Source organism: Cryptomeria japonica, chromosome 5 (genome assembly GCF_030272615.1).
Source record: "Cryptomeria japonica chromosome 5, Sugi_1.0, whole genome shotgun sequence".
Classification (NCBI taxonomy): domain Eukaryota; kingdom Viridiplantae; phylum Streptophyta; class Pinopsida; order Cupressales; family Cupressaceae; genus Cryptomeria; species Cryptomeria japonica.
Genome location: NC_081409.1, coordinates 6,504,480 through 6,518,590, shown reverse-complemented (window position 1 = coordinate 6,518,590; position 14,111 = coordinate 6,504,480).

The window sequence follows — 14,111 nt, the reverse complement described above, 5'->3', positions numbered from 1 at the left end:
CTCTTGTGCACATATAAAATCCGAGAGCAAATATATCAAGCAAGATCAATGGAGATAGGAAGAATGGAGATCCAAAACCCTATTGGACATGTGATGGTATAATCTTTGTGCTTTCATTTGATTTGCATTGTCTTAGGTAATCTTCATATGTTATGGTGGATCTTTGTTGTTGTTAGGCTAGGGTTTTGTGGTTGAATTCATTTAGTCTTTCAATATTATCATTGTTGTATCCATTTTCACCATATACATTTTGGCACGCCCGGTGGGACTCTTGTCCCTTTTGCATTTAACATCTTTTGTTGCAGATTTTGTGTTTTGAAGTTGCAGATCTGACATTTTCGACAACATTTTGACATTTTCGCGTTTGCACACTTTCAGATCGCGTTTTTGGTTTTTTGTCGCGTCTATGACATTTGGAATCGCGTCTGCGTCTTCGACATTATTTCACTTTTTTTTGCAGATTGCAGGATCGCGTCTATGTTCCCGAATCGCGTCTGTGAACCTCTGAACTGCGTCTGTATTTCTGGCAGTATTTTCATTTTCCAGATTGCAGGTTTTCATTATAAGCGCGTTTGTGGGCAATTTAATCACGTCTGTGCGATCTAGTCACGTTTGTGATCATTTTAATCGCGTTTGTGCTCTGCAGGATTTTCTGTTTTGCAATTTTTTTGCAGAAACACATCTGTGAGGTGTTAAAACGCGTCTATGTTGTGGAATCGCATCTGTGTAGGGTGGAATCGCGTCTATGTAAGGTAAAATCGCGTCTGTGTTTTCAAAAAAATAAAAATAAAAAATAAATTATTTTTTTTAGGTTTTCATTTTTCGCCATTTGGTCTTGCATTTAATGTTTCAAATCTGGTTTATTTTGAGCTAACATTTTCAGATCTAGCTAATGAAATTGATGCAGCTTGTCTTGAAAGCAAAATCGTTTTGACAAAGGCCCCCATTTCACAAAGTCTTTTGGATCTAAAATTTACCTAACTTGTGTGCTTGCGGGAAGGGGTGATCATTTGAAACAATCCAAACTACTAATAGATCTTTGTTGCAGGACCTTGGCAAGGTTTTTTGATTTTTATTATGTGCCTTGTTTTCATAGATTAGCAAACACTTCAATTGGTGCTCTAAAATTGAATCATTGTCCTTTGTGTCTTGAGCAATAGGCTCTTTTTGTTTAAACCTTTAGAGGGCTTGTCTCCCCGTGTGGTCATTAGAACTACTAGTGAGGAGAGAACGACCCAAGTGGTAGCAAAGAAAAAGCCATCTTCTTCCAAACCACTATAAATAACTGTATTCATGGTGAAAACTATGAATAACGTGTGCTAATTAGTTCATACCGACACTATGTCTCCCCATAAATCCGTTTGATCAAATTTATTTGATCATTTGTAGGGCGTAACCCCTACCGGCTGGGAGCCTTCTGTATTTATAGAGCTGAAAGTGCCGCATGTATGGCCACACGAGCGGATGCCCTTACTAGCACCTTTTTGTTTTAGAAGCCCAAATCCTTCTAGTTGTTGGGGCAGGAGGTCGGACCTCTGGTAGCGGGCCACACACATACGGTTCTTAGTAGAGATACAAAGTTCACCACGAGGAGTTTTCATCTGGATTGATGCTTGGCTGACCTGAGAAGTGAGTGTTGAGGGTGGAGCCAGTGAGGTCAAGCATCTAAGTATCCGCTCTGAATAGCGTAGCCTCAGGGGTAAAACCCCATGTGGGATCAACAACTATTGTCTTGACCAGCCATAAGAATTGTGCTTGACTTATTTTAAACATTCAAAACATTCAAGACCAAACAGTAAAACATTGTGTCTTTTGTGTCTTCAAGTGTATGCAAAATATTTTTACATCAAACATCACACTTTCTTTGAGTCATATTTTTGAGTCTAGACACTTGCAAACATTGAGCCATCATCAACATTGTGCCCTCTTGTCACGAAAAACAGTCACATAGTCATATTTGGTCACAACAAAACAACTTCACATATTGGAAAAAAAAATTGCACAAATTTTGTAGAAATGTGTCTGTGTCTGACATAATAGCGTCTGTGTCATATAACCGCATCTATGAAGGGCAGAAACGCGTTTGTGTTCTCAGAATCAACATTCCATGTACAAAATCTCAGAAGCGCGTCTATGTTAAATAGAACCACGTCTGTGTCAGGAAATCGCGTCTGTACAGTATACAGGCACGTTTGTGTTCATAATTGAAAACTTTTACAGTCCAGCAAACAAACACAATCAGTTTCGGAATTCTTGAGCTTCCTAGGTTATTTCTCCAGGGTTTCATCTAGCATTCAACTTGTCTTTGGGTTTTACACAGTCCATCATTGCTTTAAACCTTACATTACATTCACATTTGTCTAAACTTGAGTCAAAAGGTCACTTGCTTGTCGTCGTCTTACTTTGTCAACACACTACATACAACAACATTTTGCTAAGTGGTCCCTCATCAAGGTCTATCACCTTTGGGTCTCATTTGGTCTTACTTAGAGTCAAGGTCAACTTACCTCATCAAGAGAAACTATCATCTCTTTGGAAGCCACACCTACTTGGTCTTACACTTTGGACATTGCAAGTACACCTCAGATTCATTTACATTCCATCCAACTCTTAGTCTTCCATACTCTTTCCATTTTCATCTAGTCTCACACATCTTGATCAATACCTAGTTCATGGTTGAAACCTGTTTCCAAAAATCTAGGAGAGAAACTAAAGAGGCTCAAGAGTCCGCAAACATGAGTTCCTATGAGTATGACAATGATATCTTTTTTAATTCTAATCATACTACATTACCTGACATGGATGTCTATAGAAACATTCCAAATGTTGAGAACATGGACACTATAAACAACAATGATACACACAATGACAATATGGACAACTTTTCCGTACATTCATCAGAAATGGAAGACACCATTATGAATCCCCATTTCAATAGATTGGTTGAGGAAATAATGAGGAGAGATAGACAATACTTTTTAGAAGTGATGGCACAAAGTGGAGCCAAGATCCCTCATGATTTTGACATGTCTCAAATAATGGAACATAGACCTTTGCAAAAAAATCACTCCAACATGGATCAAAGGAGGCCTAATAGTGGAGGCAATAGAGGACCACATATGGTGCCTGAATCACCATCATCTTTGTTTCAAAAACCAGAGGTCCCACATACACATGGTCAAGCATATGATACTCACCTTCACAGACCATTATGGAAATCTTATGTAGAAAGATATGCTCAATCACATACCAATGCTAAGGATCAACCACCCAAGCAATTGGATATTAAAAGGCATGCTCAAAATTTGGACACAAGGAAACCCCGCGTCAAATTTGGGGGCAACACACTAGAACAAACTCATGACATGCCTGTAGAGTACGGTATACATGGACAAAGAAGATATTTGGTTCCTCAACATAACTCTATACCAAGTGGTCCATATATGCAACATCACTATAGATCTCCTCCATATGAACATGTGTATGATCAATATCATCCATATATGCAACATGCTCCTCCAATTGGTGCCTCAAGCATGGGGTATGGTCCAAGAAGTTGATCTCCACCTAAGAGCAATTTGGAACAACAAATTAAGGACTTGCAAAAGAAAATGGAGGACATAAATACACCGAAGCCAACATACACAATGAGAGACATATGTCCTTATCCATTTGACAGGAGCATTCCAATGCCTCCATTTCCTACACATTTTGTGACGCCTAAGTTTGATAAGTATAGAGGAAAAGGGGATCCTAAGGCACACATAAGACAATTTTTCACAGCTTGCATTGAGGTAGCAGCAAAAGAGACATATTTGATGAGATTATTCCCACAGAGCTTAGGCGATCAAGCTATGGAATGGTTCTCCCAACTTCCACCTGGTATTAAGTCATGGGGTGACTTAGCAAAGGGATTTATTCAACATTTCTCCTACAACATAGAGACAGACATATCAGTCACTGCTTTGTGCAACACCAAGCAAAGGGATGGAGAATCGTTTTCATCATTTTTACAAAGATGGAGAAATCTAGCCAGTAGATGCTCTTGTGAAATTCCACAAAAACAAATGGTAGAGATGTTCACCCAAAATGTTAACAAAGACATTGGCTATGATCTAAGAAAAGCTTGTTTGTCTACCTTCAAGGACGTCATTGAAAAAGGATTAGCGACAGAAAAGGTCCTAATTGAACAAGGAGTCATTAAGATATTCAAGGAAAACAAAGATGACGAAAAGATAAGCCAAGATTTTGGAATAAAAACAAGAACACAGTTAATGATGGTGTTGTTGATGCGAATTCAGTACGACCCAAAATCATTTTTTCCGGATCAAGCTCTATAAACAATCAGGTGAATACTCAAACAACTTCCAAATCACAAAGGAAGTACACTCCATTGGGAGAACCACTTGAGTCAGTTTTCAAAAAGCTAGTGGCAAACAAGGTAATCACTATTCCAAATTTTCCTCCATATGAGCCAAAGGTGAAACCAAATTGGTGGAATGATGATGAATATTGTAAATTTCATAAGAGCAAGGGTCATAAAATAGGAAATTGTCACCGACTGAAGAACATCATACAAGATCTCATTGATAGAGGTGACATTGAGATTGAAGGACACTCATCCAATCAAGAACGTGAAATGTTTAAGGAACCATTCCCAAAGCATGACAAGGGAAAAGCTGTAGCCATAGATGATCAGACCAACTATACCAGAGCGTCCTATAACTATGATTCGACTATCAATCACATCTCGATGGACAATTATGTCTCTACCATTATCATCAAGGACAAAACACCTGAGAATTCTACCCAAAGACCCAAGATTGTCCTAAAAGGTGTTGGATCTTCTTTCGAATCTACCTCTGAATGTCATGTTACAACCTGTCGAGGTAAATTCACTTTACAAGGTGCTCCAGCCAAAAACACCGCTTCTTCATCCACCAAACTGGAGTATGACCTTGTAGAACAGTTAGGGAAGACACCCGCGCTCATCTCCATTCTTGAGCTCCTACGCATATCCCCCGCACATAAATCCATTCTTGACAAAATCTTGAGAGAAATTGTTGTTCCTATTGATTTGAACGTGGACCAGTTTCAAGCCATGGTGGGATACCTTTCCATTCCACACTCCCTTACATTCACAGAAGCTGATGATGCCTCCATAAGTCAGCCACATAACACACCACTACACATTGAAGCCTTCATACACAAACATAGAATCAAACGAGTCCTGATAGATGGAGGAGCAGGTCTAAACATTTGTACATTGAGCACTATTAAACAATTGGGATATTCTGATAAAGCTGTGGATTCTACAAACAAAATTACCATCAAGGCATATGATGATGAAGAGCGTTCATCCAAAGGCACAGTCACCTTGCCTCTCAGAGTTGGGCCAGTTACAAAGGATGTGGTTTATCAAGTCTTAGACCTAGATCTCACATACAATATATTGCTAGGACGTCCATGGATTCATGAGATGAGCGCAGTACCATCAACATATCATCGATGCATCAAGTTTCCACACAATGGAGTCGAAGTGACTGTAAAGCTGACCCAAATCCATTCATATATTGCAACAATTTGTGACCTAGATCAGAAATAACAATTCCAGTCAATCGACAAGCTATTCCTTCATCAACATATGTGGATCCAGAATCATTGAAAGCTTCTACATCCAAACAAACATAGCTCAAAGAAAAATTCAAAATTAAAGACATGGGATGTGGTGAGTATATTTTTCATGTTGATCAACTCCCACTGTCTCCTAAGACATTCAGTCGACATGAACGATCTACAAACAATTTGTAAGGAATTGGATGTGAATCACCTAGTGTCGTGGCTACTAAGTCTGAATGCAAATCTCCTCTAGTAGTGCAAGCATCTCTTGATATCAATAGTCCTAAGAGTGGTTCCAACAAAAATCTATTGAGTGTATCGCCAACCCTCTGGAGAACTCACATAGCCTGACCATTTCATCTGTTCATTCCATTTCCACTCCACTCCTAGACTTGGATCAACAAGAATTACAAAATCCCTTACTCATTGGGGATGAAAATCAAGCTTTGAAAAGAAAAATCTAAAAGTCAAAAATAAAGAAAATTCCTTCAGTCCAGATCAAAATCAGAAGCTATTGGACTCTGCAAAAATCAAAGGCAAGGATAAAAATCCTATGAAAGAAAAGGAACAAGAGTTGATCTCCCCTAATATCAAAATAACTGGGGGCAAAAGTTCTAAAATTTCAAGTCAAAAAGCACACTTGTTGATCCTAAGTCTCCATCATGTCATCCTACTTTCACTTCTTATCACAATCATAAGCCTTCATCACTCATCCACTTGTTCCACACATCCATTCCCTTCTGGAGATACATCATAGATCTTTAATGGAGCTTCCTCGAAGGACTTTGTTATCAGGGATGCCCAAACTTCTTTGGGTGACACGCATATGGGCAAACGTAGTCCACACATTAGTAATTCTATCTCAGTTCCTTTATCAAGGAAGACAGTTGCTCGAGCTACATATCATTCAGTCAAGGAATGTTGCAGTTACAATCACAAGGTAAAGCCTTGCACATTTGAGGTGGGTGACTTAGTTCTCAAGAAAAATCCTAAAAATCAGCAAGCCAGAGAGAAGAAGGGCAAGTTTGATGCAAATTGGCTTGGTCCTTACATCATTACAACAACATATGGATCTGGTGCATATCAACTCTCCACCACAGAGGGTGAACCTTTAGAGGATCCTATCAACAACATGCACCTTCGCAGGATCTACACATAGCTCTTTAGAGTATCCCAATTCAAAAATACAAAAAAATCATAAAACATAAAAAATCGTTACTTGGTGAAAACCTGGCAAACAGGCGCCTTGTGACGCAAAAAAAATGAAAAATAAAAAAAGTAAAGAGAAATAATTTCGTCCAATGGTGAAAACCACTTCGGTGGCGCCCTGGGCAAGTACCATGGTGAAAGCTCGGTCACCAACGCCATGCGTAGAGCCATTGCTCCTCCCTCCTTCAGGATTCCATTTCATCCTTTCACTTTGCACAGACTCACAACCTATTCATCCACAATAAAACTTACACATTCCCATCATGGCTTGTTATTGATCTACCTAAGATTGGTTCGCCATTCATAATACACACCCCTTTTCATCCCTTTCCATCCATAATAAATTAGATCCTATCTATGGCTAAGGCAAATCCTACGTCTAGTGATGGGTGTGGAACTAAGAACATCACATGTTTCGAGGAGTACAAATTCTTTTAGTTTTCTTCAGTCTATCCGCGCACAATCCGCAATAAAGCAGCATTTGCATCGCCAATCCGTAATAAAGTTCCGTCTTCTCCACAATAAAGTATCGGTTTCATGGATTCAATCAGTTTCAAATGAGACACAACAACAACAATGGGCTTCAACAAATCAAATCTTTCAACAGACCCAGACAACATATGGTTGAGTGTGATCTATCCTTTTTGTGAAAGTAAACATTGTGACCACAATCAAATAGACTTATACAAGTGACAAGAGACAATAAACTTGAGGACTACAGTGGATGTTGGTGTCGAGTCTTAGTTTTCTTTTGATTTTATCTTTTTGGTGACATGTCTTTTAGCTTTTCCAAGATGTCTCTGACTAGAGATTCTATCTCTAGGATGTCTTTGACTAGAAAGGCGAGGATGGGGTATCGTCACCTATTTTCTTTGCTATTTGTGGATTGTCTCTTAGTAATGCTATGACTTGTCCAAGGATACGAGGACATTGAGAGTCTAGTGTGAACTAGGGCATTCCTTGTTTGTGACTGTCTTATCTCCATGCAAACATGTACAATGACTTTCTGGGTCAAACATATGCCTCGATTGTCATAACCTACTTGCCATAATAAAGCTCAATGATGATAACGCATAAGAAGCTCTTTCACTTTCATATCTTTTGTCTTCCGTCCCCCGTTCTTGATTGACCTCCATAGTCCTTCTTGAGTCCATGTAGCCCGCTATCACATGACTGAGTATAATGACACGCCAAAAATATCTGCATTTCATGTAGTTTCACCTGCATTACCACATATTAATCATTTCATACATACATATAGATATCACAATTGCATCACATCCTGCACACAACACATGTTAGCACATTTTACATTCTCATCATGTAAATAGTCATTTGCATTATCATATTCATCTGCATTCCATACATTCACATTTACATTTGCATAACATATTTAAAACATAAAAGAATGAAAAATATTGCATTTCATCATGTACATATTTGCATCCATATCATAACCATCACATAAAACATGCATCATTAAACATCTCATCACATAGGTACACATGCATATAGCTGCCGCAAAGATGAATCATCTCATATATATATAAAGTGTCACGATACAATGATGCCAAAATCATATGGCTACAATCACCCACATGTGTCTACATCATCATACAAAAATGGTACAATACTAATACATAGAGAGCCCTCTACGGCTATGATGAACTCCCTCCCTCGGAGCCGCCTGGCCTCGACAGAATCTGAGCCCTAGAAGGACCCGCCCCAGGATCATCCCTCTGTCCCCCCTATCTAGTGGTGGTGGAGGACCCATAACCCCACTGTTGGATGCTTGTCGCCTTTGGCTCCCTCCCGTAGTCGTCGTTGTTTGTGATGGTCTGCGGAAGCTCCTCGCTCACTGCTCTAGTGGCACTGCCCCGTAGTATAGGTCACGCCAGTAACCTATCTCCTCCCCTGCCCGTAGAACATAGGCATATCCAGCCCCTGTATCCTCTGATGCCTGCCTCCCAGCCCTCAGTGTTGTCTCGGCCTCAGTATAGCGCTGGATAGCTTGATCTCGCTCATGCTCTGTCTCCCTAAGTCGCCTCCTGAGCCTAGCGATCTCCCTCTCCAGGTCCTGAATCTCATCTGCCTATCTCTGGCAGATCTCCCTTAGCTCAACCAACTCATCCTCCTCCGCCTCTGCCCCCTGTGCCTCTGCCTATGGCTCCCCCTGTACTGGTGCATGTGCCTGTACCTGTACCTGTACCTGCCTCTGTCCCTATCCCTGCACCTATCTAGGACCATGTGTTGCTGGCACCTGTAATGGCAATCCACCCTGACCCCACACCACCCGAGCCTGTCTCTCCTCCCCACCCTCTCTCTATGGAACCACCCTCCTCTCTCCAATGGCACCCCGCCTCCTCTGTCGACCTCTCCCCCCACCATCTCCATCATCATCCTCATCCCCACCACCATCTCCATCTAGAAACTCCCCTGGGTCTATCAGTCATGGAAAGGGATGCTCAGCCCAATACGTGTGTACTCGACATCCATGCCTGCATCCTCAATATCTGACCACATGTCCCATGGCATCGACACCATCTCTTCTAGTTGCGTCATGACTTGATCATATGACGATAGTGGCCCAAAGTGTACCTGATCCCTGACTGTCTGAGCATACATCTCGAAACCTCGTGGCATCTGCTGAATACGACCAAACTGCTTGCACACTCTGTCAATTAGCTGTCTCTCCAAAACATAGGGCGTCTGCCCAATCAGATATCTGCTCCGGAAGGTGTACGGGAGATCCACTGCATCCTCCTCCCACTGCTCGCACTCAAGGTATGACATCCATATCATAGTGTCGATCTCATCTAGGACTCAACGCCAATGCTTCAACCTGCCAATCCGTGGCTGTGATGTAATCATGTCAAATAGATGAACAAAGCTGCATCCACGACCCCTGCCCCTGAAATGTATCGGTCGGGTAACCGACAGATGCTCATAGGCCCATACCTACAACAATGTAACTTCGCAGCCCAATCCTACGGATCCATGATATACAAACTGATGTAGCTCACAATACAAGTGTGTCAGCACACACGGTCCCCAGGCATATCTGGTGTGCTATGTAAACAGTGTCTCCAAGGTGCTCCCCCAGCCCACAACCAACCCTCGTGTCACCCTATCTAGACACAAGAACCCACTGATCACTCCCCCTAGCACTGCTGGTAGCGCTAATCCTGTAGCTGTCATGGTGTCCCAAGCCACATGTTTTGCCCTCATCTCCAGTCCTGGGTCCCGGAACACTCATCTCAGGGCATCCCTGTCTCCGTCTCGATCGTAAGGAATCAACTCCCCATCGATCGGTATCCGTAGAATCCTGTACACATCCTCCAAGGTGATTGTCATCTCACCCATCGACAAATGGAACGTGCACGTCTCATAGTGCCACCTCTCAGCTAAAGCAGTCAGCAAACCCATGTTCGCCCGAAACTCAGGCACATACATAATGTATCGCAAACCCATGCCCTCAATGGCAGCTCTGTCCTTGAATGTCAACTCTGGTGGCAACCTCTGAGTTGACGGGAATCTCTCTCATGACTCCAGCATAAGCAAATACTCTTGCAATCCAGCAAATCAATCATATCAGTCATAGTGGCATTCACTGTTCATCACAAAATGCTACTTTTTTATCTAAGTGCATATGGTACTCTATCCTAGTAACACTCACTGTTCATCACAAAGTGTTGCTTTTATCCCAGTAACACTCACTGTTCATCACAAAGTGTTGCTTCTATCCTAGTGGTACTCCCTGTTCATCACAAAGTACTACGTGTTTGGCACTCCCTGTTCATCACAAAGTGCTGCTCGCATTTGCACTCACTGTTCATCATAAAGTGTTGCTCCTATTGGTACTCCCTGTTCATCACAAAGTACTATGTCTTGGTACTCACTGTTCATCACAAAGTGCCTTGACCTATCTTATCCTAGGGCCTCTGCTTGAGTGAATTCTCTTGAGTAGTTTCCTAATTGGCAACGTATGTTCTATCACAGAATTGTCAATCCTAGCCCTATTTGCTATCCTAGTCTTCCCTAGAGGACCTGCTTGAGTGTATCCTCTCAACAGCTTATCCAATCGATAGCGTGTGTTTATCATAGAACTGTCGATTTGACCTAGAAGACACAAATTCACATTTTTGGACACAAACGCGCTTCGAGACTGCATAAATGCACCTGTTCTGCACAGACGTGCCTATGCTCTACATAGACACGCCTATCTTGCATAAATGTGCCTGCCTAGCACAAACGCGCCTGCACAGCGCAGATGCAATCGCATCCTACACAGATGCCTTTTCCGGCACAGACGTGCCTGGCACAAACATAGACGTGCCTAGCCAGCATAGACGTGCCTGACACCAACACAGACGTGCCTACACATTTTTGACATTTTCCTAAAAGCGCATTTATTGCACTACCTAGCATGCATTTATGACAACATTTATTGCAACAAAGTACAAGGAGGTTTTGTGGTACTTACAGGCTCTCCTGCGTCTGCTGGCCTCTAATAACGACAAACGTGATCGAATCTGTGAACCAATGCCATCGTTGCTGACTGCTGTTGCTCTATCTTGCTCTGCACTCTGATCTCGTGGATGTGTGGATGACAATGAGGATGTTTTCCCCTCGTGGTCTATTTGTAGACTGCCCTAGCCCTAGTCCTAGCCCTCATTTCTCGAGTAAATCTTCATTATCCCGTGACTCTGTCACTCTATCCAGTCAGTCCATTCTAGCCTTTCTTTCTTATCGAGAGATTGTCTGCGATCTTTTCAGACATTTTCATCCAATCTCTCGAGGGGGCATATCATTCCCATCTTGGGGCAACTTTGTATCAGTTCATATTATCTTCTTTGAAACAACGCGACAAGTTGCATTGTCTCAAAGAGGGGCCAAATGTAGACACCTAAAATTGTCATGTCTAATTAAATAAATATTTTATTTATTTAATTACTTTAGCCTAATTCTTCTATTAATTAAATAAATCTTTATTTATTTAATTAATTCATTTATTCTCTTCTAGCCTTATTTCTCATTTAAATAAATACATTTATTTATTTAAATTATCCCTTTTCCTAAATTAAATAAATATTTTATTTATTTAATTGATCCCACTTCCTTTATTAATTAAATAAATATTTATTTATTTAATTAATTCATTAGCCTTTTCTACCCATGACACATGTCATTCATCTCTTAATTCATACACTACCTACCTTTTCATTATTTTATTATTTTCTTTACCTACCCTCTAATCATAGCCGACCTCCTTTTACACCTCTCAATCTTATCCCTCCATTTCATATAGTGTCTTCTCTATAAGAGGATACTTCCTTCATTATCAAACCCTCACTATGCATTCAACCCCGACTATGCTTTCAAACTTGCATATGCAATCAAGCCTACTTGCAACCACATTTCTGTTCTTTGTTGAGCTCTTGTGCACATATAAAATCTGAGAGCAAATATATCAAGCAAGATCAATGGAGATAGGAAGAATGGAGATCCAAAACCCTATTGGACATGTGATGGTACAATCTTTGTGCTTTCATTTGATTTGCATTGTCTTAGGTAATCTTCATATGTTATGGTGGATCTTTGTTGTTGTTAGGCTAGGGTTTTGTGGTTGAATTCATTTAGTCTTTCAATATTATCATTGTTGTATCCATTTTCACCTTATACAGGTAGCACAAACACACACACAGAGACACACATTCCTATTATATTTATTCATAATCATCTATGTATTGTTTTTGTTGGCATAGAGAATATAATAAGGATTCATAATTACTTATTTAAGTAGTTTCCATTTAAGGTTTTATTTAAAAAGGTGCTAGAGTCGAAGACAAAAATTATATTAAAAACCTAACAACTAGACTGACCATCTAGGGTTAACTAGTATATGCACTTAGTTTACAACACCACACCCTAAACCCTAACTGAACATAACAAGACTATAACTTACAGGCTTAGGGTTTCAGATAACATTAGATCCTTCATCTATTTACCTCCCGTTCCCGATGATACTTTCACTCCCTTCTCGAAGGATGTTGAATTCCCTACATCCATTAGGTTAAAACAATGCAACTAGTCTGAAATCTCATCATTAACTCTAACATGTTTAAACATGACAAAACAACTCATTTAAACCTAATGATTTAAACAAAATCACTCACACATGCATTATGAATCACCATTCAACAATATAGAATATCATGTACCCTTGCATTAAAACATATCAAAATATTAGGGCACAAGTGGGATGCAACACCAAAGGCTATTGATATTTAAGAATAACTTGATAGAGTTAGTGTTTCATCTCAAGGAGACAAGTTCTTCTAAGTAAACAATGTAAAATAGATATAAAGTTGGAAGATAAAAAGCAAGCCTCGTGAGTGTATGTATGTAGATTTCTTACTCTTTTTAGCACACCAAATCTAAGTTTGATGCTATTTAATGTTTTAGAAGGGATAATTTCATATGACACATAACTTTAAGAACTATCACGTAATATGAACTTCTCAAAATATGTGTTTGGTTGGTTTAGGATAAGTAAATAAAGACCATTTCTAATTAACTAATTTGCATTTTAAATTTTTAAAAAGATTTTCTAAAATATATATTTAAATGTGATAAATCTCAACATAAGACTATATATATATATATATATATATATATATATATATATATATATATATATATATATATATATATATATATATATATATATATATATATATATATATATATATATATATATATATAATACATGTATAAGAATAAATAAATAAAAATAAATAAAGACCCAAGAAAAACCATTGAAAACAACTAATGACTAAGCGTGTTTTATTAGTACTTGCCGTTAGGCAATACTATTGTAATGAGTTTTTTGTTTTTCCAGCTAACTAGTTATTAAAAAAGTTATAGAGTGGATTTCTAGGAAATCCAAAATAAATAGATTTAGTGGCAACTATATAGCCAAAAATATAGGTAAATTTAGGGAAAGTTTGATGTCCATTTCCTTAAACTTTCCAGAGGCAGATAGATTATGATAGAAAATGTCTCACGCTCCCTAAAAAGTCTCACGTGTTCGGGCCAAATTTAATGGACATTCTTTATTCACTTTAACAAACGACATTTCATTTAGCGTCTTCACTAAAAATTAATTGATATTATTACTTGACTCTTTATCCTTAATTTTTTAATTAAATTTAACTTTATTTAGTCCTTGGCAACAAATGTCTTATGCCTGAAAGTTTAACATCAGAAAGTTTTAGTTGAAA